The 23,354-nt window shown below is 37.9% G+C and overlaps 10 non-coding genes across 10 annotated transcripts; all 10 read right to left on the bottom strand.

Annotated features, from left to right (window-relative positions):
* Nucleotides 1-255: 255 nt before the first annotated feature.
* LOC149714317 (U2 spliceosomal RNA) lies at nt 256-445 on the bottom strand. The gene has a single exon (XR_016373672.1). It is a non-coding gene; the product is annotated as a U2 spliceosomal RNA (small nuclear RNA).
* Nucleotides 446-2,651: 2,206 nt separating this feature from the next.
* Nucleotides 2,652-2,841, bottom strand: LOC149714318 (U2 spliceosomal RNA). The gene has a single exon (XR_016373668.1). It is a non-coding gene; the product is annotated as a U2 spliceosomal RNA (small nuclear RNA).
* A 2,205-nt stretch (nt 2,842-5,046) lies between these two features.
* On the bottom strand, nt 5,047-5,236 carry LOC149714319 (U2 spliceosomal RNA). Its single transcript, XR_016373673.1, has one exon. It is a non-coding gene; the product is annotated as a U2 spliceosomal RNA (small nuclear RNA).
* Nucleotides 5,237-7,436: 2,200 nt separating this feature from the next.
* Nucleotides 7,437-7,626, bottom strand: LOC149714320 (U2 spliceosomal RNA). Its single transcript, XR_016373674.1, has one exon. It is a non-coding gene; the product is annotated as a U2 spliceosomal RNA (small nuclear RNA).
* Nucleotides 7,627-9,832: 2,206 nt separating this feature from the next.
* Nucleotides 9,833-10,022, bottom strand: LOC149714321 (U2 spliceosomal RNA). The gene has a single exon (XR_016373670.1). It is a non-coding gene; the product is annotated as a U2 spliceosomal RNA (small nuclear RNA).
* Nucleotides 10,023-12,228: 2,206 nt separating this feature from the next.
* On the bottom strand, nt 12,229-12,418 carry LOC149714322 (U2 spliceosomal RNA). The gene has a single exon (XR_016373677.1). It is a non-coding gene; the product is annotated as a U2 spliceosomal RNA (small nuclear RNA).
* Nucleotides 12,419-14,624: 2,206 nt separating this feature from the next.
* Nucleotides 14,625-14,814, bottom strand: LOC149714323 (U2 spliceosomal RNA). The gene has a single exon (XR_016373678.1). It is a non-coding gene; the product is annotated as a U2 spliceosomal RNA (small nuclear RNA).
* A 2,206-nt stretch (nt 14,815-17,020) lies between these two features.
* LOC149714324 (U2 spliceosomal RNA) lies at nt 17,021-17,209 on the bottom strand. The gene has a single exon (XR_016373681.1). It is a non-coding gene; the product is annotated as a U2 spliceosomal RNA (small nuclear RNA).
* Nucleotides 17,210-19,395: 2,186 nt separating this feature from the next.
* On the bottom strand, nt 19,396-19,581 carry LOC149714325 (U2 spliceosomal RNA). Its single transcript, XR_016373682.1, has one exon. It is a non-coding gene; the product is annotated as a U2 spliceosomal RNA (small nuclear RNA).
* Nucleotides 19,582-21,787: 2,206 nt separating this feature from the next.
* Nucleotides 21,788-21,977, bottom strand: LOC149714326 (U2 spliceosomal RNA). Its single transcript, XR_016373680.1, has one exon. It is a non-coding gene; the product is annotated as a U2 spliceosomal RNA (small nuclear RNA).
* Nucleotides 21,978-23,354: the final 1,377 nt, after the last annotated feature.

Genomic DNA, 23,354 nt, shown 5'->3' on the forward strand with positions numbered 1-23,354 from the left:
CATATGTCAGCAAAGAGGGTACAAAGAGGCTACCCTCTTTGCTTGGCTGGAGTGTTCTCGCTTTGGAAGTCTTTCTCTGCACTCTTATTGGTTGAAATGCGGTGAACCGGATATAAAGAGTGAACTATAACCTGAGGATAAAGCAGTACAGCGACAACTCCCACAATGCCTTGCCCAAGCAGATAGCTTCAACTCCTAATCTCTTTGATGTTAGCTGCTTCAGAATAAGCGTGTTTAATTTTGATTTAATTAGAGAGGGGGTGAGCCGATCCTGAATGTAATGCAATATCAGGTCGACTCGTGGCGAAGTCGGGCAAGCCCGTTAAACTTCGCCCAGTTCCAAAAAGCGAGTTAATATCGAAGGGTCCCAATGGAACCCGATCAGATATTAAGCTGATCAGAACAGATACTACACATGATCTTAGCCAAAAGGCCGAGAAGCGATACTAATTGCACGGTTAATTAAGCTTAAATATTTCATTAATTAACGCTAATTAATTAATTAAATTAAGAACCTAATTACTCGAAATTATACAAAAAAAGCTATTTACTGGATGAAAAATTGCTCTAAAATAGTCTATGCACTGCGGACAGAAGTACCACATACCCAATCTTAAATATTTATCAACCCTATATTGATTAATTTAATCATATTACATCAATTAGTTTTAATTGCTGCCTTAGTGGACACATTTCCTTGAACATCTGTGTTCGGCAGAGTAAACATCTTTACAGGCGCTCATTGAAAACCACTGGGATTTCAAAACCCTATAGGATGGCTAGATTTATCTTGATTTCCCAATACACCATTTTCAAAAGTCTGGAAGTAAAATAGAGTCTGATGTGTTGAGTACCTTGTTTTCTTACGCGGACAACAAATTAATTAAGATAAGTCTTCTTACAATACGTAACAAATTTTGACTGGTGACATTTAAGCCCTATTTAACGTCTTTGCGTCCACATAAATATTCAATGTTCCGTCTAAACTCTATATATAAGCAGACGACACTGCGATCGACTTCGCCCCATTTTGAAAACAGTAGACCTATTTGATATCGTCGGATTAATCAACTTTTGTTGGGTAATGCATAAAGGGTATCGAGGAAGTGGGCTTATGAAGGAATAAAAGGCTTGTCAATAAGTGTATCGAGGCTTCTCTGCACGCGCTCTGCCATATTTCGAAGTTGGGTAATCTGCAGCTGGTAACCAATGGCAACCGAAGCGACCGGTTCGGAAGGTCCTTGAAAACAGCTTTCAGCTCTCTTTCTCTATTTGTTAACCCCGAATCAGCCTTTTCGTTCGGCCTTCCTTGGTTCTCAGGACTGTTATTGTTTGAAAATTTAATGATTCCATTAGGGCTTATCTCTCCCTTAAGTAACTATAGTTTTTTTGATTTCATTTCCAAGAAGATTTCGTCATCCCGCCCACAGTTCATCACATTTAATCACAGATTTATCAACTTGTAATCTTATTTCAGATTGTTTTTTCTTCATGACCTACACAGTTGCAATTGGTTACAGAATATGAATGGTCAAGCTGTATCAAGGACAGCCATAAGTTCATAAGATATGTTCCATAATAAGTTTTCAAACTCCTGGTTACAAACTGGAGTTTGACATGAAGTGATTGAAGTAGGTCATAGATTGGAGGTAAAGCAACATACGCCTGATGAGGCGCTGTCAAAGGCTTAGCAATTCAGACAAAATAGGAAGATGGAAGTCCTGCAAAATTAACCACCGAATGTAGGACTTCAATACTCGCTTCCGTCGTTCTCGAACTAGCTCGAGCTGTAACTGTAAGTCTGTAGCACTACGAAGTATGGGTAGTCTCATACTTTTGGAACATATCTTATTAACTTATGATATCAGTAACACTAGGGAAATCAAGTTCATTAGAAGTAGTTTGGTTCAGTTCTTCACAAGGGTTGGGACTTGTGCTAACACCTAGCCATTAAGCCTATTAAGAACTTCTTGTTGTATACCTGTAACCTTTATAATTAACTTCTAATTGAGCATCGTTTAATTAAAATTGATAGTTGCAATATAACTGGTTAAAAAGAAATGCCTTCAAGGAGATGTTTTATTTGAGTGGGCATCTACATAGACTTCAGATCCTTAAAACATCCCGGGCAACGCCGGGTTTCTTGGCTAATGCAGATTTAATAGGAAACACATTTTTGTTTATATCTTAGTTACGCTTAATATAGTGTTGTTATTTTATCTTGGGAGAACTACCTAATCCAAACAGTAAAAAACTAATTTTGTCACAGGCTGGATTCGAGCCTGTGCAAAAACCTGGAGCTGATCTACTGCAAATCGCTTACTGGCCACTTTAAATTAAATATGTTTATTTGTATCAATGGCAAATAGAGATAAAATGGAGTGAGATAGTATGGACATATGTCAGCAAAGAGGGTACAAAGAGGCTACCCTCTTTGCTTGGCTGGAGTGTTCTCGCTTTGGAAGTCTTTCTCTGCACTCTTATTGGTTGAAATGCGGTGAACCGGATATAAAGAGTGAACTATAACCTGAGGATAAAGCAGTACAGCGAGAACTCCCACAATGCCTTGCCCAAGCAGTTAGCTTCAACTCCTAATCTCTTTGATGTTAGCTGCTTCAGAATAAGCGTGTTTAATTTTGATTTAATTAGAGATGGGGTGAGCCGATCCTGAATGTAATGCAATATCAGGTCGACTCGTGGCGAAGTCGGGCAAGCCCGTTAAACTTCGCCCAGTTCCAAAAAGCGAGTTAATATCGAAGGGTCCCAATGGAACCCGATCAGATATTAAGCTGATCAGAACAGATACTACACATGATCTTAGCCAAAAGGCCGAGAAGCGATACTAATTGCACGGTTAATTAAGCTTAAATATTTCATTAATTAACGCTAATTAATTAATTAAATTAAGAACCTAATTACTCGAAATTATACAAAAAAAGCTATTTACTGGATGAAAAATTGCTCTAAAATAGTCTATGCACTGCGGACAGAAGTACCACATACCCAATCTTAATTATTTATCAACCCTATATTGATTAATTTAATCATATTACATCAATTAGTTTTAATTGCTTCCTTAGTGGACACATTTCCTTGAACATCTGTGTTCGGCAGAGTAAACATCTTTACAGGCGCTCATTGAAAACCACTGGGATTTCAAAACCCTATAGGATGGCTAGATTTATCTTGATTTCCCAATACACCATTTTCAAAAGTCTGGAAGTAAAATAGAGTCTGATGTGTTGAGTACCTTGTTTTCTTACGCGGACAACAAATTAATTAAGATAAGTCTTCTTACAATACGTAACAAATTTTGACTGGTGACATTTAAGCCCTATTTAACGTCTTTGCGTCCACATAAATATTCAATGTTCCGTCTAAACTCTATATATAAGCAGACGACACTGCGATCGACTTCGCCCCTTTTGAAAACAGTAGACCTATTTGATATCGTCGGATTAATCAACTTTTGTTGGGTAATGCATAAAGGGTATCGAGGAAGTGGGCTTATGAAGGAATAAAAGGCTTGTCAATAAGTGTATCGAGGCTTCTCTGCACGCGCTCTGCCATATTTCGAAGTTGGGTAATCTGCAGCTGGTAACCAATGGCAACCGAAGCGACCGGTTCGGAAGGTCCTTGAAAACAGCTTTCAGCTCTCTTTCTCTATTTGTTAACCCCGAATCAGCCTTTTCGTTCGGCCTTCCTTGGTTCTCAGGACTGTTATTGTTTGAAAATTTAATGATTCCATTAGGGCTTATCTCTCCCTTAAGTAACTATAGTTTTTTTGATTTCATTTCCAAGAAGAATTCGTCATCCCGCCCACAGTTCATCACATTTAATCACAGATTTATCAACTTGTAATCTTATTTCAGATTGTTTTTTCTTCATGACCTACACAGTTGCAATTGGTTACAGAATATGAATGGTCAAGCTGTATCAAGGACAGCCATAAGTTCATAAGATATGCTCCATAATAAGTTTTCAAACTCCTGGTTACAAACTGGAGTTTGACATGAAGTGATTGAAGTAGGTCATAGATTGGAGGTAAAGCAACATACGCCTGATGAGGCGCTGTCAAAGGCTTAGCAATTCAGACTAAATAGGAAGATGGAAGTCCTGCAAAATTAACCACCGAATGTAGGACTTCAATACTCGCTTCCGTCGTTCTCGAACTAGCTCGAGCTGTAACTGTAAGTCTGTAGCACTACGAAGTATGGGTAGTCTCATACTTTTGGAACATATCTTATTAACTTATGATATCAGTAACACTAGGGAAATCAAGTTCATTAGAAGTAGTTTGGTTCAGTTCTTCACAAGGGTTGGGACTTGTGCTAACACCTAGCCATTAAGCCTATTAAGAACTTCTTGTTGTATACCTGTAACCTTTATAATTAACTTCTAATTGAGCATCGTTTAATTAAAATTGATAGTTGCAATATAACTGGTTAAAAAGAAATGCCTTCAAGGAGATGTTTTATTTGAGTGGGCATCTACATAGACTTCAGATCCTTAAAACATCCCGGGCAACGCCGGGTTTCTTGGCTAATGCAGATTTAATAGGAAACACATTTTTGTTTATATCTTAGTTACGCTTAATATAGTGTTGTTATTTTATCTTGGGAGAACTACCTAATCCAAACAGTAAAAAACTAATTTTGTCACAGGCTGGATTCGAGCCTGTGCAAAAACCTGGAGCTGATCTACTGCAAATCGCTTACTGGCCACTTTAAATTAAATATGTTTATTTGTATCAATGGCAAATAGAGATAAAATGGAGTGAGATAGTATGGACATATGTCAGCAAAGAGGGTACAAAGAGGCTACCCTCTTTGCTTGGCTGGAGTGTTCTCGCTTTGGAAGTCTTTCTCTGCACTCTTATTGGTTGAAATGCGGTGAACCGGATATAAAGAGTGAACTATAACCTGAGGATAAAGCAGTACAGCGACAACTCCCACAATGCCTTGCCCAAGCAGATAGCTTCAACTCCTAATCTCTTTGATGTTAGCTGCTTCAGAATAAGCGTGTTTAATTTTGATTTAATTAGAGAGGGGGTGAGCCGATCCTGAATGTAATGCAATATCAGGTCGACTCGTGGCGAAGTCGGGCAAGCCCGTTAAACTTCGCCCAGTTCCAAAAAGCGAGTTAATATCGAAGGGTCCCAATGGAACCCGATCAGATATTAAGCTGATCAGAACAGATACTACACATGATCTTAGCCAAAAGGCCGAGAAGCGATACTAATTGCACGGTTAATTAAGCTTAAATATTTCATTAATTAACGCTAATTAATTAATTAAATTAAGAACCTAATTACTCGAAATTATACAAAAAAAGCTATTTACTGGATGAAAAATTGCTCTAAAATAGTCTATGCACTGCGGACAGAAGTACCACATACCCAATCTTAATTATTTATCAACCCTATATTGATTAATTTAATCATATTACATCAATTAGTTTTAATTGCTGCCTTAGTGGACACATTTCCTTGAACATCTGTGTTCGGCAGAGTAAACATCTTTACAGGCGCTCATTGAAAACCACTGGGATTTCAAAACCCTATAGGATGGCTAGATTTATCTTGATTTCCCAATACACCATTTTCAAAAGTCTGGAAGTAAAATAGAGTCTGATGTGTTGAGTACCTTGTTTTCTTACGCGGACAACAAATTAATTAAGATAAGTCTTCTTACAATACGTAACAAATTTTGACTGGTGACATTTAAGCCCTATTTAACGTCTTTGCGTCCACATAAATATTCAATGTTCCGTCTAAACTCTATATATAAGCAGACGACACTGCGATCGACTTCGCCCCATTTTGAAAACAGTAGACCTATTTGATATCGTCGGATTAATCAACTTTTGTTGGGTAATGCATAAAGGGTATCGAGGAAGTGGGCTTATGAAGGAATAAAAGGCTTGTCAATAAGTGTATCGAGGCTTCTCTGCACGCGCTCTGCCATATTTCGAAGTTGGGTAATCTGCAGCTGGTAACCAATGGCAACCGAAGCGACCGGTTCGGAAGGTCCTTGAAAACAGCTTTCAGCTCTCTTTCTCTATTTGTTAACCCCGAATCAGCCTTTTCGTTCGGCCTTCCTTGGTTCTCAGGACTGTTATTGTTTGAAAATTTAATGATTCCATTAGGGCTTATCTCTCCCTTAAGTAACTATAGTTTTTTTGATTTCATTTCCAAGAAGATTTCGTCATCCCGCCCACAGTTCATCACATTTAATCACAGATTTATCAACTTGTAATCTTATTTCAGATTGTTTTTTCTTCATGACCTACACAGTTGCAATTGGTTACAGAATATGAATGGTCAAGCTGTATCAAGGACAGCCATAAGTTCATAAGATATGTTCCATAATAAGTTTTCAAACTCCTGGTTACAAACTGGAGTTTGACATGAAGTGATTGAAGTAGGTCATAGATTGGAGGTAAAGCAACATACGCCTGATGAGGCGCTGTCAAAGGCTTAGCAATTCAGACTAAATAGGAAGATGGAAGTCCTGCAAAATTAACCACCGAATGTAGGACTTCAATACTCGCTTCCGTCGTTCTCAAACTAGCTCGAGCTGTAAGTCTGTAGCACTACGAAGTATGGGTAGTCTCATACTTTTGGAACATATCTTATTAACTTATGATATCAGTAACACTAGGGAAATCAAGTTCATTAGAAGTAGTTTGGTTCAGTTCTTCACAAGGGTTGGGACTTGTGCTAACACCTAGCCATTAAGCCTATTAAGAACTTCTTGTTGTATACCTGTAACCTTTATAATTAACTTCTAATTGAGCATCGTTTAATTAAAATTGATAGTTGCAATATAACTGGCTAAAAAGAAATGCCTTCAAGGAGATGTTTTATTTGAGTGGGCATCTACATAGACTTCAGATCCTTAAAACATCCCGGGCAACGCCGGGTTTCTTGGCTAATGCAGATTTAATAGGAAACACATTTTTGTTTATATCTTAGTTACGCTTAATATAGTGTTGTTATTTTATCTTGGGAGAACTACCTAATCCAAACAGTAAAAAACTAATTTTGTCACAGGCTGGATTCGAGCCTGTGCAAAAACCTGGAGCTGATCTACTGCAAATCGCTTACTGGCCACTTTAAATTAAATATGTTTATTTGTATCAATGGCAAATAGAGATAAAATGGAGTGAGATAGTATGGACATATGTCAGCAAAGAGGGTACAAAGAGGCTACCCTCTTTGCTTGGCTGGAGTGTTCTCGCTTTGGAAGTCTTTCTCTGCACTCTTATTGGTTGAAATGCGGTGAACCGGATATAAAGAGTGAACTATAACCTGAGGATAAAGCAGTACAGCGACAACTCCCACAATGCCTTGCCCAAGCAGATAGCTTCAACTCCTAATCTCTTTGATGTTAGCTGCTTCAGAATAAGCGTGTTTAATTTTGATTTAATTAGAGAGGGGGTGAGCCGATCCTGAATGTAATGCAATATCAGGTCGACTCGTGGCGAAGTCGGGCAAGCCCGTTAAACTTCGCCCAGTTCCAAAAAGCGAGTTAATATCGAAGGGTCCCAATGGAACCCGATCAGATATTAAGCTGATCAGAACAGATACTACACATGATCTTAGCCAAAAGGCCGAGAAGCGATACTAATTGCACGGTTAATTAAGCTTAAATATTTCATTAATTAACGCTAATTAATTAATTAAATTAAGAACCTAATTACTCGAAATTATACAAAAAAAGCTATTTACTGGATGAAAAATTGCTCTAAAATAGTCTATGCACTGCGGACAGAAGTACCACATACCCAATCTTAATTATTTATCAACCCTATATTGATTAATTTAATCATATTACATCAATTAGTTTTAATTGCTGCCTTAGTGGACACATTTCCTTGAACATCTGTGTTCGGCAGAGTAAACATCTTTACAGGCGCTCATTGAAAACCACTGGGATTTCAAAACCCTATAGGATGGCTAGATTTATCTTGATTTCCCAATACACCATTTTCAAAAGTCTGGAAGTAAAATAGAGTCTGATGTGTTGAGTACCTTGTTTTCTTACGCGGACAACAAATTAATTAAGATAAGTCTTCTTACAATACGTAACAAATTTTGACTGGTGACATTTAAGCCCTATTTAACGTCTTTGCGTCCACATAAATATTCAATGTTCCGTCTAAACTCTATATATAAGCAGACGACACTGCGATCGACTTCGCCCCATTTTGAAAACAGTAGACCTATTTGATATCGTCGGATTAATCAACTTTTGTTGGGTAATGCATAAAGGGTATCGAGGAAGTGGGCTTATGAAGGAATAAAAGGCTTGTCAATAAGTGTATCGAGGCTTCTCTGCACGCGCTCTGCCATATTTCGAAGTTGGGTAATCTGCAGCTGGTAACCAATGGCAACCGAAGCGACCGGTTCGGAAGGTCCTTGAAAACAGCTTTCAGCTCTCTTTCTCTATTTGTTAACCCCGAATCAGCCTTTTCGTTCGGCCTTCCTTGGTTCTCAGGACTGTTATTGTTTGAAAATTTAATGATTCCATTAGGGCTTATCTCTCCCTTAAGTAACTATAGTTTTTTTGATTTCATTTCCAAGAAGAATTCGTCATCCCGCCCACAGTTCATCACATTTAATCACAGATTTATCAACTTGTAATCTTATTTCAGATTGTTTTTTCTTCATGACCTACACAGTTGCAATTGGTTACAGAATATGAATGGTCAAGCTGTATCAAGGACAGCCATAAGTTCATAAGATATGTTCCATAATAAGTTTTCAAACTCCTGGTTACAAACTGGAGTTTGACATGAAGTGATTGAAGTAGGTCATAGATTGGAGGTAAAGAAACATACGCCTGATGAGGCGCTGTCAAAGGCTTAGCAATTCAGACTAAATAGGAAGATGGAAGTCCTGCAAAATTAACCACCGAATGTAGGACTTCAATACTCGCTTCCGTCGTTCTCGAACTAGCTCGAGCTGTAACTGTAAGTCTGTAGCACTACGAAGTATGGGTAGTCTCATACTTTTGGAACATATCTTATTAACTTATGATATCAGTAACACTAGGGAAATCAAGTTCATTAGAAGTAGTTTGGTTCAGTTCTTCACAAGGGTTGGGACTTGTGCTAACACCTAGCCATTAAGCCTATTAAGAACTTCTTGTTGTATACCTGTAACCTTTATAATTAACTTCTAATTGAGCATCGTTTAATTAAAATTGATAGTTGCAATATAACTGGTTAAAAAGAAATGCCTTCAAGGAGATGTTTTATTTGAGTGGGCATCTACATAGACTTCAGATCCTTAAAACATCCCGGGCAACGCCGGGTTTCTTGGCTAATGCAGATTTAATAGGAAACACATTTTTGTTTATATCTTAGTTACGCTTAATATAGTGTTGTTATTTTATCTTGGGAGAACTACCTAATCCAAACAGTAAAAAACTAATTTTGTCACAGGCTGGATTCGAGCCTGTGCAAAAACCTGGAGCTGATCTACTGCAAATCGCTTACTGGCCACTTTAAATTAAATATGTTTATTTGTATCAATGGCAAATAGAGATAAAATGGAGTGAGATAGTATGGACATATGTCAGCAAAGAGGGTACAAAGAGGCTACCCTCTTTGCTTGGCTGGAGTGTTCTCGCTTTGGAAGTCTTTCTCTGCACTCTTATTGGTTGAAATGCGGTGAACCGGATATAAAGAGTGAACTATAACCTGAGGATAAAGCAGTACAGCGAGAACTCCCACAATGCCTTGCCCAAGCAGTTAGCTTCAACTCCTAATCTCTTTGATGTTAGCTGCTTCAGAATAAGCGTGTTTAATTTTGATTTAATTAGAGATGGGGTGAGCCGATCCTGAATGTAATGCAATATCAGGTCGACTCGTGGCGAAGTCGGGCAAGCCCGTTAAACTTCGCCCAGTTCCAAAAAGCGAGTTAATATCGAAGGGTCCCAATGGAACCCGATCAGATATTAAGCTGATCAGAACAGATACTACACATGATCTTAGCCAAAAGGCCGAGAAGCGATACTAATTGCACGGTTAATTAAGCTTAAATATTTCATTAAATAACGCTAATTAATTAATTAAATTAAGAACCTAATTACTCGAAATTATACAAAAAAAGCTATTTACTGGATGAAAAATTGCTCTAAAATAGTCTATGCACTGCGGACAGAAGTACCACATACCCAATCTTAATTATTTATCAACCCTATATTGATTAATTTAATCATATTACATCAATTAGTTTTAATTGCTTCCTTAGTGGACACATTTCCTTGAACATCTGTGTTCGGCAGAGTAAACATCTTTACAGGCGCTCATTGAAAACCACTGGGATTTCAAAACCCTATAGGATGGCTAGATTTATCTTGATTTCCCAATACACCATTTTCAAAAGTCTGGAAGTAAAATAGAGTCTGATGTGTTGAGTACCTTGTTTTCTTACGCGGACAACAAATTAATTAAGATAAGTCTTCTTACAATACGTAACAAATTTTGACTGGTGACATTTAAGCCCTATTTAACGTCTTTGCGTCCACATAAATATTCAATGTTCCGTCTAAACTCTATATATAAGCAGACGACACTGCGATCGACTTCGCCCCATTTTGAAAACAGTAGACCTATTTGATATCGTCGGATTAATCAACTTTTGTTGGGTAATGCATAAAGGGTATCGAGGAAGTGGGCTTATGAAGGAATAAAAGGCTTGTTAATAAGTGTATCGAGGCTTCTCTGCACGCGCTCTGCCATATTTCGAAGTTGGGTAATCTGCAGCTGGTAACCAATGGCAACCGAAGCGACCGGTTCGGAAGGTCCTTGAAAACAGCTTTCAGCTCTCTTTCTCTATTTGTTAACCCCGAATCAGCCTTTTCGTTCGGCCTTCCTTGGTTCTCAGGACTGTTATTGTTTGAAAATTTAATGATTCCATTAGGGCTTATCTCTCCCTTAAGTAACTATAGTTTTTTTGATTTCATTTCCAAGAAGAATTCGTCATCCCGCCCACAGTTCATCACATTTAATCACAGATTTATCAACTTGTAATCTTATTTCAGATTGTTTTTTCTTCATGACCTACACAGTTGCAATTGGTTACAGAATATGAATGGTCAAGCTGTATCAAGGACAGCCATAAGTTCATAAGATATGTTCCATAATAAGTTTTCAAACTCCTGGTTACAAACTGGAGTTTGACATGAAGTGATTGAAGTAGGTCATAGATTGGAGGTAAAGCAACATACGCCTGATGAGGCGCTGTCAAAGGCTTAGCAATTCAGACTAAATAGGAAGATGGAAGTCCTGCAAAATTAACCACCGAATGTAGGACTTCAATACTCGCTTCCGTCGTTCTCGAACTAGCTCGAGCTGTAACTGTAAGTCTGTAGCACTACGAAGTATGGGTAGTCTCATACTTTTGGAACATATCTTATTAACTTATGATATCAGTAACACTAGGGAAATCAAGTTCATTAGAAGTAGTTTGGTTCAGTTCTTCACAAGGGTTGGGACTTGTGCTAACACCTAGCCATTAAGCCTATTAAGAACTTCTTGTTGTATACCTGTAACCTTTATAATTAACTTCTAATTGAGCATCGTTTAATTAAAATTGATAGTTGCAATATAACTGGTTAAAAAGAAATGCCTTCAAGGAGATGTTTTATTTGAGTGGGCATCTACATAGACTTCAGATCCTTAAAACATCCCGGGCAACGCCGGGTTTCTTGGCTAATGCAGATTTAATAGGAAACACATTTTTGTTTATATCTTAGTTACGCTTAATATAGTGTTGTTATTTTATCTTGGGAGAACTACCTAATCCAAACAGTAAAAAACTAATTTTGTCACAGGCTGGATTCGAGCCTGTGCAAAAACCTGGAGCTGATCTACTGCAAATCGCTTACTGGCCACTTTAAATTAAATATGTTTATTTGTATCAATGGCAAATAGAGATAAAATGGAGTGAGATAGTATGGACATATGTCAGCAAAGAGGGTACAAAGAGGCTACCCTCTTTGCTTGGCTGGAGTGTTCTCGCTTTGGAAGTCTTTCTCTGCACTCTTATTGGTTGAAATGCGGTGAACCGGATATAAAGAGTGAACTATAACCTGAGGATAAAGCAGTACAGCGAGAACTCCCACAATGCCTTGCCCAAGCAGTTAGCTTCAACTCCTAATCTCTTTGATGTTAGCTGCTTCAGAATAAGCGTGTTTAATTTTGATTTAATTAGAGAGGGGGTGAGCCGATCCTGAATGTAATGCAATATCAGGTCGACTCGTGGCGAAGTCGGGCAAGCCCGTTAAACTTCGCCCAGTTCCAAAAAGCGAGTTAATATCGAAGGGTCCCAATGGAACCCGATCAGATATTAAGCTGATCAGAACAGATACTACACATGATCTTAGCCAAAAGGCCGAGAAGCGATACTAATTGCACGGTTAATTATGCTTAAATATTTCATTAATTAACGCTAATTAATTAATTAAATTAAGAACCTAATTACTCGAAATTATACAAAAAAAGCTATTTACTGGATGAAAAATTGCTCTAAAATAGTCTATGCACTGCGGACAGAAGTACCACATACCCAATCTTAATTATTTATCAACCCTATATTGATTAATTTAATCATATTACATCAATTAGTTTTAATTGCTGCCTTAGTGGACACATTTCCTTGAACATCTGTGTTCGGCAGAGTAAACATCTTTACAGGCGCTCATTGAAAACCACTGGGATTTCAAAACCCTATAGGATGGCTAGATTTATCTTGATTTCCCAATACACCATTTTCAAAAGTCTGGAAGTAAAATAGAGTCTGATGTGTTGAGTACCTTGTTTTCTTACGCGGACAACAAATTAATTAAGATAAGTCTTCTTACAATACGTAACAAATTTTGACTGGTGACATTTAAGCCCTATTTAACGTCTTTGCGTCCACATAAATATTCAATGTTCCGTCTAAACTCTATATATAAGCAGACGACACTGCGATCGACTTCGCCCCATTTTGAAAACAGTAGACCTATTTGATATCGTCGGATTAATCAACTTTTGTTGGGTAATGCATAAAGGGTATCGAGGAAGTGGGCTTATGAAGGAATAAAAGGCTTGTCAATAAGTGTATCGAGGCTTCTCTGCACGCGCTCTGCCATATTTCGAAGTTGGGTAATCTGCAGCTGGTAACCAATGGCAACCGAAGCGACCGGTTCGGAAGGTCCTTGAAAACAGCTTTCAGCTCTCTTTCTCTATTTGTTAACCCCGAATCAGCCTTTTCGTTCGGCCTTCCTTGGTTCTCAGGACTGTTATTGTTTGAAAATTTAATGATTCCATTAGGGCTTATCTCTCCCTTAAGTAACTATAGTTTTTTTGATTTCATTTCCAAGAAGAATTCGTCATCCCGCCCACAGTTCATCACATTTAATCACAGATTTATCAACTTGTAATCTTATTTCAGATTGTTTTTTCTTCATGACCTACACAGTTGCAATTGGTTACAGAATATGAATGGTCAAGCTGTATCAAGGACAGCCATAAGTTCATAAGATATGTTCCATAATAAGTTTTCAAACTCCTGGTTACAAACTGGAGTTTGACATGAAGTGATTGAAGTAGGTCATAGATTGGAGGTAAAGAAACATACGCCTGATGAGGCGCTGTCAAAGGCTTAGCAATTCAGACTAAATAGGAAGATGGAAGTCCTGCAAAATTAACCACCGAATGTAGGACTTCAATACTCGCTTCCGTCGTTCTCGAACTAGCTCGAGCTGTAACTGTAAGTCTGTAGCACTACGAAGTATGGGTAGTCTCATACTTTTGGAACATATCTTATTAACTTATGATATCAGTAACACTAGGGAAATCAAGTTCATTAGAAGTAGTTTGGTTCAGTTCTTCACAAGGGTTGGGACTTGTGCTAACACCTAGCCATTAAGCCTATTAAGAACTTCTTGTTGTATACCTGTAACCTTTATAATTAACTTCTAATTGAGCATCGTTTAATTAAAATTGATAGTTGCAATATAACTGGTTAAAAAGAAATGCCTTCAAGGAGATGTTTTATTTGAGTGGGCATCTACATAGACTTCAGATCCTTAAAACATCCCGGGAAACGCCGGGTTTCTTGGCTAATGCAGATTTAATAGGAAACACATTTTTGTTTATATCTTAGTTACGCTTAATATAGTGTTGTTATTTTATCTTGGGAGAACTACCTAATCCAAACAGTAAAAAACTAATTTTGTCACAGGCTGGATTCGAGCCTGTGCAAAAACCTGGAGCTGATCTACTGCAAATCGCTTACTGGCCACTTTAAATTAAATATGTTTATTTGTATCAATGGCAAATAGAGATAAAATGGAGTGAGATAGTATGGACATATGTCAGCAAAGAGGGTACAAAGAGGCTACCCTCTTTGCTTGGCTGGAGTGTTCTCGCTTTGGAAGTCTTTCTCTGCACTCTTATTGGTTGAAATGCGGTGAACCGGATATAAAGAGTGAACTATAACCTGAGGATAAAGCAGTACAGCGACAACTCCCACAATGCCTTGCCCAAGCAGTTAGCTTCAACTCCTAATCTCTTTGATGTTAGCTGCTTCAGAATAAGCGTGTTTAATTTTGATTTAATTAGAGAGGGGGTGAGCCGATCCTGAATGTAATGCAATATCAGGTCGACTCGTGGCGAAGTCGGGCAAGCCCGTTAAACTTCGCCCAGTTCCAAAAAGCGAGTTAATATCGAAGGGTCCCAATGGAACCCGATCAGATATTAAGCTGATCAGAACAGATACTACACATGATCTTAGCCAAAAGGCCGAGAAGCGATACTAATTGCACGGTTAATTATGCTTAAATATTTCATTAATTAACGCTAATTAATTAATTAAATTAAGAACCTAATTACTCGAAATTATACAAAAAAAGCTATTTACTGGATGAAAAATTGCTCTAAAATAGTCTATGCACTGCGGACAGAAGTACCACATACCCAATCTTAATTATTTATCAACCCTATATTGATTAATTTAATCATATTACATCAATTAGTTTTAATTGCTGCCTTAGTGGACACATTTCCTTGAACATCTGTGTTCGGCAGAGTAAACATCTTTACAGGCGCTCATTGAAAACCACTGGGATTTCAAAACCCTATAGGATGGCTAGATTTATCTTGATTTCCCAATACACCATTTTCAAAAGTCTGGAAGTAAAATAGAGTCTGATGTGTTGAGTACCTTGTTTTCTTACGCGGACAACAAATTAATTAAGATAAGTCTTCTTACAATACGTAACAAATTTTGACTGGTGACATTTAAGCCCTATTTAACGTCTTTGCGTCCACATAAATATTCAATGTTCCGTCTAAACTCTATATATAAGCAGACGACACTGCGATCGACTTCGCCCCATTTTGAAAACAGTAGACCTATTTGATATCGTCGGATTAATCAACTTTTGTTGGGTAATGCATAAAGGGTATCGAGGAAGTGGGCTTATGAAGGAATAAAAGGCTTGTCAATAAGTGTATCGAGGCTTCTCTGCACGCGCTCTGCCATATTTCGAAGTTGGGTAATCTGCAGCTGGTAACCAATGGCAACCGAAGCGACCGGTTCGGAAGGTCCTTGAAAACAGCTTTCAGCTCTCTTTCTCTATTTGTTAACCCCGAATCAGCCTTTTCGTTCGGCCTTCCTTGGTTCTCAGGACTGTTATTGTTTGAAAATTTAATGATTCCATTAGGGCTTATCTCTCCCTTAAGTAACTATAGTTTTTTTGATTTCATTTCCAAGAAGAATTCGTCATCCCGCCCACAGTTCATCACATTTAATCACAGATTTATCAACTTGTAATCTTATTTCAGATTGTTTTTTCTTCATGACCTACACAGTTGCAATTGGTTACAGAATATGAATGGTCAAGCTGTATCAAGGACAGCCATAAGTTCATAAGATATGTTCCATAATAAGTTTTCAAACTCCTGGTTACAAACTGGAGTTTGACATGAAGTGATTGAAGTAGGTCATAGATTGGAGGTAAAGAAACATACGCCTGATGAGGCGCTGTCAAAGGCTTAGCAATTCAGACTAAATAGGAAGATGGAAGTCCTGCAAAATTAACCACCGAATGTAGGACTTCAATACTCGCTTCCGTCGTTCTCGAACTAGCTCGAGCTGTAACTGTAAGTCTGTAGCACTACGAAGTATGGGTAGTCTCATACTTTTGGAACATATCTTATTAACTTATGATATCAGTAACACTAGGGAAATCAAGTTCATTAGAAGTAGTTTGGTTCAGTTCTTCACAAGGGTTGGGACTTGTGCTAACACCTAGCCATTAAGCCTATTAAGAACTTCTTGTTGTATACCTGTAACCTTTATAATTAACTTCTAATTGAGCATCGTTTAATTAAAATTGATAGTTGCAATATAACTGGTTAAAAAGAAATGCCTTCAAGGAGATGTTTTATTTGAGTGGGCATCTACATAGACTTCAGATCCTTAAAACATCCCGGGCAACGCCGGGTTTCTTGGCTAATGCAGATTTAATAGGAAACACATTTTTGTTTATATCTTAGTTACGCTTAATATAGTGTTGTTATTTTATCTTGGGAGAACTACCTAATCCAAACAGTAAAAAACTAATTTTGTCACAGGCTGGATTCGAGCCTGTGCAAAAACCTGGAGCTGATCTACTGCAAATCGCTTACTGGCCACTTTAAATTAAATATGTTTATTTGTATCAATGGCATATAGAGATAAAATGGAGTGAGATAGTATGGACATATGTCAGCAAAGAGGGTACAAAGAGGCTACCCTCTTTGCTTGGCTGGAGTGTTCTCGCTTTGGAAGTCTTTCTCTGCACTCTTATTGGTTGAAATGCGGTGAACCGGATATAAAGAGTGAACTATAACCTGAGGATAAAGCAGTACAGCGAGAACTCCCACAATGCCTTGCCCAAGCAGTTAGCTTCAACTCCTAATCTCTTTGATGTTAGCTGCTTCAGAATAAGCGTGTTTAATTTTGATTTAATTAGAGAGGGGGTGAGCCGATCCTGAATGTAATGCAATACAGGTCGACTCGTGGCGAAGTCGGGCAAGCCCGTTAAACTTCGCCCAGTTCCAAAAAGCGAGTTAATATCGAAGGGTCCCAATGGAACCCGATCAGATATTAAGCTGATCAGAACAGATACTACACATGATCTTAGCCAAAAGGCCGAGAAGCGATACTAATTGCACGGTTAATTAAGCTTAAATATTTCATTAATTAACGCTAATTAATTAATTAAATTAAGAACCTAATTACTCGAAATTATACAAAAAAAGCTATTTACTGGATGAAAAATTGCTCTAAAATAGTCTATGCACTGCGGACAGAAGTACCACATACCCAATCTTAATTATTTATCAACCCTATATTGATTAATTTAATCATATTACATCAATTAGTTTTAATTGCTGCCTTAGTGGACACATTTCCTTGAACATCTGTGTTCGGCAGAGTAAACATCTTTACAGGCGCTCATTGAAAACCACTGGGATTTCAAAACCCTATAGGATGGCTAGATTTATCTTGATTTCCCAATACACCATTTTCAAAAGTCTGGAAGTAAAATAGAGTCTGATGTGTTGAGTACCTTGTTTTCTTACGCGGACAACAAATTAATTAAGATAAGTCTTCTTACAATACGTAACAAATTTTGACTGGTGACATTTAAGCCCTATTTAACGTCTTTGCGTCCACATAAATATTCAATGTTCCGTCTAAACTCTATATATAAGCAGACGACACTGCGATCGACTTCGCCCCATTTTGAAAACAGTAGACCTATTTGATATCGTCGGATTAATCAACTTTTGTTGGGTAATGCATAAAGGGTATCGAGGAAGTGGGCTTATGAAGGAATAAAAGGCTTGTCAATAAGTGTATCGAGGCTTCTCTGCACGCGCTCTGCCATATTTCGAAGTTGGGTAATCTGCAGCTGGTAACCAATGGCAACCGAAGCGACCGGTTCGGAAGGTCCTTGAAAACAGCTTTCAGCTCTCTTTCTCTATTTGTTAACCCCGAATCAGCCTTTTCGTTCGGCCTTCCTTGGTTCTCAGGACTGTTATTGTTTGAAAATTTAATGATTCCATTAGGGCTTATCTCTCCCTTAAGTAACTATAGTTTTTTTGATTTCATTTCCAAGAAGAATTCGTCATCCCGCCCACAGTTCATCACATTTAATCACAGATTTATCAACTTGTAATCTTATTTCAGATTGTTTTTTCTTCATGACCTACACAGTTGCAATTGGTTACAGAATATGAATGGTCAAGCTGTATCAAGGACAGCCATAAGTTCATAAGATATGTTCCATAATAAGTTTTCAAACTCCTGGTTACAAACTGGAGTTTGACATGAAGTGATTGAAGTAGGTCATAGATTGGAGGTAAAGCAACATACGCCTGATGAGGCGCTGTCAAAGGCTTAGCAATTCAGACTAAATAGGAAGATGGAAGTCCTGCAAAATTAACCACCGAATGTAGGACTTCAATACTCGCTTCCGTCGTTCTCGAACTAGCTCGAGCTGTAACTGTAAGTCTGTAGCACTACGAAGTATGGGTAGTCTCATACTTTTGGAACATATCTTATTAACTTATGATATCAGTAACACTAGGGAAATCAAGTTCATTAGAAGTAGTTTGGTTCAGTTCTTCACAAGGGTTGGGACTTGTGCTAACACCTAGCCATTAAGCCTATTAAGAACTTCTTGTTGTATACCTGTAACCTTTATAATTAACTTCTAATTGAGCATCGTTTAATTAAAATTGATAGTTGCAATATAACTGGTTAAAAAGAAATGCCTTCAAGGAGATGTTTTATTTGAGTGGGCATCTACATAGACTTCAGATCCTTAAAACATCCCGGGCAACGCCGGGTTTCTTGGCTAATGCAGATTTAATAGGAAACACATTTTTGTTTATATCTTAGTTACGCTTAATATAGTGTTGTTATTTTATCTTGGGAGAACTACCTAATCCAAACAGTAAAAAACTAATTTTGTCACAGGCTGGATTCGAGCCTGTGCAAAAACCTGGAGCTGATCTACTGCAAATCGCTTACTGGCCACTTTAAATTAAATATGTTTATTTGTATCAATGGCAAATAGAGATAAAATGGAGTGAGATAGTATGGACATATGTCAGCAAAGAGGGTACAAAGAGGCTACCCTCTTTGCTTGGCTGGAGTGTTCTCGCTTTGGAAGTCTTTCTCTGCACTCTTATTGGTTGAAATGCGGTGAACCGGATATAAAGAGTGAACTATAACCTGAGGATAAAGCAGTACAGCGAGAACTCCCACAATGCCTTGCCCAAGCAGTTAGCTTCAACTCCTAATCTCTTTGATGTTAGCTGCTTCAGAATAAGCGTGTTTAATTTTGATTTAATTATGTAATGCAATATCAGGTCGACTCGTGGCGAAGTCGGGCAAGCCCGTTAAACTTCGCCCAGTTCCAAAAAGCGAGTTAATATCGAAGGGTCCCAATGGAATCCGATCAGATATTAAGCTGATCAGAACAGATACAACACATGATCTTAGCCAAAAGGCCGAGAAGCGATACTAATTGCACGGTTAATTAAGCTTAAATATTTCATTAATTAACGCTAATTAATTAATTAAATTAAGAACCTAATTACTCGAAATTATACAAAAAAAGCTATTTACTGGATGAAAAATTGCTCTAAAATAGTCTATGCACTGCGGACAGAAGTACCACATACCCAATCTTAATTATTTATCAACCCTATATTGATTAATTTAATCATATTACATCAATTAGTTTTAATTGCTTCCTTAGTGGACACATTTCCTTGAACATCTGTGTTCGGCAGAGTAATCATCTTTACAGGCGCTCATTGAAAACCACTGGGATTTCAAAACCCTATAGGATGGCTAGATTTATCTTGATTTCCCAATACACCATTTTCAAAAGTCTGGAAGTAAAATAGAGTCTGATGTGTTGAGTACCTTGTTTTCTTACGCGGACAACAAATTAATTAAGATAAGTCTTCTTACAATACGTAACAAATTTTGACTGGTGACATTTAAGCCCTATTTAACGTCTTTGCGTCCACATAAATATTCAATGTTCCGTCTAAACTCTATATATAAGCAGACGACACTGCGATCGACTTCGCCCCATTTTGAAAACAGTAGACCTATTTGATATCGTCGGATTAATCAACTTTTGTTGGGTAATGCATAAAGGGTATCGAGGAAGTGGGCTTATGAAGGAATAAAAGGCTTGTCAATAAGTGTATCGAGGCTTCTCTGCACGCGCTCTGCCATATTTCGAAGTTGGGTAATCTGCAGCTGGTAACCAATGGCAACCGAAGCGACCGGTTCGGAAGGTCCTTGAAAACAGCTTTCAGCTCTCTTTCTCTATTTGTTAACCCCGAATCAGCCTTTTCGTTCGGCCTTCCTTGGTTCTCAGGACTGTTATTGTTTGAAAATTTAATGATTCCATTAGGGCTTATCTCTCCCTTAAGTAACTATAGTTTTTTTGATTTCATTTCCAAGAAGAGTTCGTCATCCCGCCCACAGTTCATCACATTTAATCACAGATTTATCAACTTGTAATCTTATTTCAGATTGTTTTTTCTTCATGACCTACACAGTTGCAATTGGTTACAGAATATGAATGGTCAAGCTGTATCAAGGACAGCCATAAGTTCATAAGATATGTTCCATAATAAGTTTTCAAACTCCTGGTTACAAACTGGAGTTTGACATGAAGTGATTGAAGTAGGTCATAGATTGGAGGTAAAGCAACATACGCCTGATGAGGCGCTGTCAAAGGCTTAGCAATTCAGACTAAATAGGAAGATGGAAGTCCTGCAAAATTAACCACCGAATGTAGGACTTCAATACTCGCTTCCGTCGTTCTCGAACTAGCTCGAGCTGTAACTGTAAGTCTGTAGCACTACGAAGTATGGGTAGTCTCATACTTTTGGAACATATCTTATTAACTTATGATATCAGTAACACTAGGGAAATCAAGTTCATTAGAAGTAGTTTGGTTCAGTTCTTCACAAGGGTTGGGACTTGTGCTAACACCTAGCCATTAAGCCTATTAAGAACTTCTTGTTGTATACCTGTAACCTTTATAATTAACTTCTAATTGAGCATCGTTTAATTAAAATTGATAGTTGCAATATAACTGGTTAAAAAGAAATGCCTTCAAGGAGATGTTTTATTTGAGTGGGCATCTACATAGACTTCAGATCCTTAAAACATCCCGGGCAACGCCGGGTTTCTTGGCTAATGCAGATTTAATAGGAAACACATTTTTGTTTATATCTTAGTTACGCTTAATATAGTGTTGTTATTTTATCTTGGGAGAACTACCTAATCCAAACAGTAAAAAACTAATTTTGTCACAGGCTGGATTCGAGCCTGTGCAAAAACCTGGAGCTGATCTACTGCAAATCGCTTACTGGCCACTTTAAATTAAATATGTTTATTTGTATCAATGGCAAATAGAGATAAAATGGAGTGAGATAGTATGGACATATGTCAGCAAAGAGGGTACAAAGAGGCTACCCTCTTTGCTTGGCTGGAGTGTTCTCGCTTTGGAAGTCTTTCTCTGCACTCTTATTGGTTGAAATGCGGTGAACCGGATATAAAGAGTGAACTATAACCTGAGGATAAAGCAGTACAGCGAGAACTCCCACAATGCCTTGCCCAAGCAGTTAGATTCAACTCCTAATCTCTTTGATGTTAGCTGCTTCAGAATAAGCGTGTTTAATTTTGATTTAATTAGAGAGGGGGTGAGCCGATCCTGAATGTAATGCATTATCAGGTCGACTCGTGGCGAAGTCGGGCAAGCCCGTTAAACTTCGCCCAGTTCCAAAAAGCGAGTTAATATCGAAGGGTCCCAATGGAACCCGATCAGATATTAAGCTGATCAGAACAGATACTACACATGATCTTAGCCAAAAGGCCGAGAAGCGATACTAATTGCACGGTTAATTAAGCTTAAATATTTCATTAATTAACGCTAATTAATTAATTAAATTAAGAACCTAATTACTCGAAATTATACAAAAAAAGCTATTTACTGGATGAAAAATTGCTCTAAAATAGTCTATGCACTGCGGACAGAAGTACCACATACCCAATCTTAATTATTTATCAACCCTATATTGATTAATTTAATCATATTACATCAATTAGTTTTAATTGCTGCCTTAGTGGACACATTTCCTTGAACATCTGTGTTCGGCAGAGTAAACATCTTTACAGGCGCTCATTGAAAACCACTGGGATTTCAAAACCCTATAAGATGGCTAGATTTATCTTGATTTCCCAATACACCATTTTCAAAAGTCTGGAAGTAAAATAGAGTCTGATGTGTTGAGTACCTTGTTTTCTTACGCGGACAACAAATTAATTAAGATAAGTCTTCTTACAATACGTAACAAATTTTGACTGGTGACATTTAAGCCCTATTTAACGTCTTTGCGTCCACATAAATATTCAATGTTCCGTCTAAACTCTATATATAAGCAGACGACACTGCGATCGACTTCGCCCCATTTTGAAAACAGTAGACCTATTTGATATCGTCGGATTAATCAACTTTTGTTGGGTAATGCATAAAGGGTATCGAGGAAGTGGGCTTATGAAGGAATAAAAGGCTTGTCAATAAGTGTATCGAGGCTTCTCTGCACGCGCTCTGCCATATTTCGAAGTTGGGTAATCTGCAGCTGGTAACCAATGGCAACCGAAGCGACCGGTTCGGAAGGTCCTTGAAAACAGCTTTCAGCTCTCTTTCTCTATTTGTTAACCCCGAATCAGCCTTTTCGTTCGGCCTTCCTTGGTTCTCAGGACTGTTATTGTTTGAAAATTTAATGATTCCATTAGGGCTTATCTCTCCCTTAAGTAACTATAGTTTTTTTGATTTCATTTCCAAGAAGAATTCGTCATCCCGCCCACAGTTCATCACATTTAATCACAGATTTATCAACTTGTAATCTTATTTCAGATTGTTTTTTCTTCATGACCTACACAGTTGCAATTGGTTACAGAATATGAATGGTCAAGCTGTATCAAGGACAGCCATAAGTTCATAAGATATGTTCCATAATAAGTTTTCAAACTCCTGGTTACAAACTGGAGTTTGACATGAAGTGATTGAAGTAGGTCATAGATTGGAGGTAAAGCAACATACGCCTGATGAGGCGCTGTCAAAGGCTTAGCAATTCAGACTAAATAGGAAGATGGAAGTCCTGCAAAATTAACCACCGAATGTAGGACTTCAATACTCGCTTCCGTCGTTCTCGAACTAGCTCGAGCTGTAAGTCTGTAGCACTACGAAGTATGGGTAGTC

This window comes from Phalangium opilio, unplaced genomic scaffold (assembly GCF_054372755.1).
Source record: "Phalangium opilio isolate 3A_F unplaced genomic scaffold, DU_Popi_V2 ptg000009l_1, whole genome shotgun sequence".
Taxonomy (NCBI): domain Eukaryota; kingdom Metazoa; phylum Arthropoda; class Arachnida; order Opiliones; family Phalangiidae; genus Phalangium; species Phalangium opilio.